General features: G+C 44.1%; 1 long non-coding RNA gene and 1 other non-coding gene across 2 annotated transcripts; both read right to left on the bottom strand.

The window, feature by feature from the left end:
* Positions 1-965: 965 nt before the first annotated feature.
* Positions 966-3,613, bottom strand: LOC125326629. The gene is made up of 4 exons (XR_007203913.1): positions 3,523-3,613; positions 3,102-3,220; positions 2,144-2,255; positions 966-1,242 (listed from the first exon to the last, which is right to left on the bottom strand). It is a non-coding gene; the product is annotated as an uncharacterized LOC125326629 (long non-coding RNA).
* On the bottom strand, positions 1,854-1,972 carry LOC125326847. Its single transcript, XR_007204029.1, has one exon. It is a non-coding gene; the product is annotated as a small nucleolar RNA SNORA26 (small nucleolar RNA).
* Positions 3,614-4,564: the final 951 nt, after the last annotated feature.

Raw genomic sequence — 4,564 nt, 5'->3', positions numbered from 1 at the left:
TAAGCATGGCTACAGAAGACAAAGGTCTATAGAACTGACAAGACTTACAAGGAATGATTTATTGTTTCTCATAAGAGGACCTGGACAGTTGTCAAGTTTAGTATCATGAAGAAAAAGTACTTCTGTATACCCTTCAAATTTAGTTTTGTCTATTAAAAGTCAAGTCCAGAGGAAAAGAAGCACTTAGGTGAGCCTAGGCGGCCACAAGTAGATCACTAAATACTCATCCTTTTTAGTGTACTTTTAAGCAAAGGTAAAATGAAACACTTGTTGGCTAGATGAGGGTTAAATCTGACCATGTATACGTAAATATATGCATGCTTGTTCCTAAATCCACACCAACCCACTCTCCTGTCTAGGCAGTGGCAAGCACCTGACAGCCACTTCTGATTGTATTTATATCCTTGTTTGAGCATTCTAGAGAAGCACACACTGGCAGTAATAGGATGCACGAAATTACTTCACATTAAGACCCACCATTAAGAGAAATGTTTTTAATATTAATACATGAGCTACTGAAAAGCATATACAAGCTTTCAATCGCTCAACAATAATGATCTTCCCCTTCAAGGACCTTCCCACTGATAGTGCTTTACATGGAATATTGCAACATTTTCCTTGTTAATTTAAAATAGGCAAGGAACTGGATTCTTGCTAACTTGTTCTTCATAGTTTGAGACAATCCTTTTGTAGAGAACATGCAAACGTATACAGCCTTTTGAAATAACTTGGGAGTTAGCTGGTTGATCTCAGTGCTTTTGCATTACAAAATACTGCAGAAAACTCAAGAATATTTCAGATACAAAAAATAAAAGACTAAGAGGGCCTTTTCAATGGATTAATAAATTTAACGAGTTTGGACATGGCAAGAGAATCTTTGTGTGACAGCACAAAAGTGCTTACATCCATGAACCATAAGTCTTCATACAGGAAGTACTTTAACAAGAAACCTTCAGAACACAAACTTTTGTTAACATACTCATATTTTATTTCAATGAATCCACAGTCAAATTACAGTAGTTTTTGTTAGGAAACCTGTTTCAACAAATGGCGAGGTGCCTGTTTAAACATGATCATTGAAGACATAATTTTAGCCATCGCTTGTCTCAATTCTACTTCCAAGACAATACTTTAGAGGTGACAACTGGAATCATCTTGTCTGAAGTCAGAAATCATCCACTCAGGAAATCATAAACTGATGTCTAATGTCAGTTCAAGTCCTGGCACATGCTGTTTTCATCCCTGTAAAAGAAGTTCTATTTAACTTGCACTCAGCATCACACACAAACAAAACAGGTAACTGCCCTAAGGCTGAGCTACATGAACCTTCTACGTGACACTAACCCTTAGGTCAGAGCAATTTCTCAAAACAAATTACTTCATTTGTACAGGACAGTATTTTCTTTTCCCGCATCACTAGTGCGGATTTCATTCCAGAGGACCAGCCATATTAGAATAAGCAGACTTTCCTCTGATTTTTTTGCTATTTATTTTTGGCTAAATCTATATAAAATTCTAACAGTTACCACAGAAGTTTTTCACCAGTCAAAGCTATTTTGTTTTGTTTTCCAGCAAGGAGTAAATTAAGCTCCTTTAGGTATAGAAGACAATGCATTCACTATCATCGGATAATCCTTTTCACATTACATACTTGGAGACCAAACAATTTACAAGGAACTCTTCACTCAAGACATTTATCACATAGGTTCACAAACAGATTTGAGAAACCTGAAAAATATTTACATGAAAGTGATGTTAAGATTTAGTTATTGTAACAAGATGACAGTTCAAAATCTTCCTACAAGCTATTAATAGTTGATTCAGCAGCTTTCTGAAGTTCAGCAGTTTTATGAATGTGTTCCTCCTAAGCATGATCCAAAGAAGAGTTTCAACCTCACCTCTGGGTTTGCGAGAGAACTTTTATACCCCTCTGTATTGGCCACTTAAGACACTGCCAGACTTAAGAGGGCAAAGCATAAAAGGGGAGTACATTTTAGTATATTATAATGTTTCCTTATTAACTAAGATGATCTAAACTTCCCATTTGCTCAAGAAGTATTAAAAAGTTGCTTGAAATTTGTAAATTATCAAAGAGCAAGATTAAAAACCATCCGCAATTATCATCAGACAAGAGCACACTTACCTTCCAGCAGAAGGCATTATTTATTCCTAAGAAGTCCTGAGCATTGTTTCACATTTAGGTGTGATTAACCATGTCTAGAACATTTCATGCATGAGGTTGCTAAGTGAGGCCTCTAAAACAACACAGAAAAAAAATGGTAAAATTATAATTAATAACGTTTAACTAGACCTTCTCAAAGCCATATTCTATGGAGTTGCTACTATGTTGTCAGACATTTTAAAAGTACTTCTCCATGAAGTTGCACAAGTCATTTACAAAAAGGTCATTATCAAAACCTAGAGCAAAAGAATCTGTCAAAAAAGTATGTTCCATTAGCCCAGTTAAACTACATAGAACATATTTTTTACATCTTTTAAAATATACTTTAAATCAGAAACAATGGCAAGTTTTTCAAGTCTAAATTGCTTTTAGCGTGGATGCTACCAAAGTAAGCTATAAATGCCCAGATTTGACTGAATCTTTGCCATACAATTCATTGCTACCTTGTGTCTGCTTACAGATTATACACACCTTATTACAAGTTATACAGCACTCAACTCAGAAACATCAAAAGACACTCTTACTGGTGGGCTAGGAGACTACAGGAAAAGCCCAAGAAATCAGGGTGGTTTTTTTGTTTGAATAGTTATTAAGTCCATTTGAGCCCAAGTCCTAAGTGCCTACAGACACTTAACACCACAGGTTACAACTGCAATTTTCTTGATGTGGCCTATAAAAAAACTAAATTAATGCAGTGGTTCAGATTTAAGGTCTGTGCAAGCTCAATAGCTGCGATTCAACAACAGAAGAGTGCAAATGTACACAGTTATTTTGGCTCAGAGACACAGGGCAGCACCCCTATGTGTCCGCTTGTCTTTAAAACGTCTCAGGATTCAAAGCCCTCCACTTCAGAAGCCCGAAGACTTTTCTTTCCAGTCCCAGGCTGTAAGAGCAGTGATGAGCTCGGTGTGCCCCTCACCCATAGGCGTCCAAAGGTGTGCGCGCAGATTGCCAGCGCTTCCCCCTGCCCAGGCCTGCCGCGCTCGGCCTCCTGCTCATCGGGGGCATTTGAAGGACTCGCCGATACCTCGGGACACACTGCGGAGGAAGAGAGGCATCAGCCGGGCAGCAAGGGGACTGGGGGGCAGGGGGGGGAATGGAGGGAGGGGCCACTTGTGCCTCACGACAGGATGCAGGGCGGAGGGGAGGACTCCGCACTGGGTTTTAGTGAGGGAGAGCCGCTCTATCCCCCTGTGTTGACTCTCCGGAGCACCGCCAAGCTCCGAGAGGGCAAGATGTGAAGGGAAAGCAACGTAGGTTCCACTCCGCCAACCCCAGGCCCACAGCCCGACCATGCAGAGCGCGGGCTGCTCCCCGGAGCGCGGCCGCAGCCGCCTTACCACGCCCACGTCCGACGGACAGAGAGGGCAAGTAGGGCCTCACCGCGCCTTAAATAGCGCCCCGCGCTCCCGCGAGACCCCACGCGCTCCCGCCGCCGCTGCCTATTGGCGAGGCCAACGCGCGTGACCCCCCGTGGGGCGGGGCGGGGCTGGGTGGCCGAGCTCGCTGCCGCAGAGGGCCTCAGGAGCTGCTCCGGGGCTGAGGTGCTGGCGCGGTTGCTCAGCCGCTCTCCCGGCGGCGCTCATTCAGCCCCCATAGGTCAGAGCAAGACTTTCGCGTGCTCGTCCATTCATGCCCAGGCCAAGTTCTGGGTGCCCGGAGGTCCTTAACACGGGGAAACCAAAGTGTCTTCGGTGCGAGGTAGCAGCTGTGTAGCGGTTTTTGAGGCACTAAATACCTCTGATCTCTGTCTAAACTCCTGTCTAAGCCCTGCTTAGGGGGCTTAGGAGCTGTTTGTGAGGATGGTGAGGTAAAGCCCCGAGCCTCGCTAATGCCCTGACGTATAGCACATGCCCCTCTGCTGGGCTGCGCGTCAGGGGTGACACGGTGGCACCACGTCGGTCCTGCGAGCCAGCGCTCAGCACCGGTGCCGGGCACTGCTGCTGCTCTGCCCCAGATAAAATGTGCTGCCTGACTGGGGATGCTAGTAAGAGGTTTTGGAGTGAGTAGGAGCAGATGAGCACGAACAGGGAATTAGTTATTTGTAACACAGAGGCTTTGCATGTTGCCCAGCAAAGCTGGTAGATAGGAATCACAGCACAAGATAGAATATACTGAGTTGGAAGGGACCCATCAGGATCTTTGAGTTCAACCCTTGGCCCTGCACAGGACACCCCAAAAATCGCACCCTGTGCCTGAGAGCATTGTCCAAGCTGAATTGAATGCAAGTCCCTGCTTCTCAAAAAGGTGTGTATATTGCTGATAATTCATAGCTTCCTGCCTCAGTGAGAAACAGTATGTCTTTGCTCATGCCGAGTTCCTATCAGCACAGCACCTGTAAATGTGTGGAAAGAAGATAACCGAGTTGCCTGCTCTCCCTAG

The sequence above is a fragment of the Corvus hawaiiensis genome, chromosome 5, assembly GCF_020740725.1.
Source record: "Corvus hawaiiensis isolate bCorHaw1 chromosome 5, bCorHaw1.pri.cur, whole genome shotgun sequence".
In the NCBI taxonomy this organism is placed as follows: domain Eukaryota; kingdom Metazoa; phylum Chordata; class Aves; order Passeriformes; family Corvidae; genus Corvus; species Corvus hawaiiensis.
This window is presented reverse-complemented; position numbering and strand designations above follow the sequence as displayed.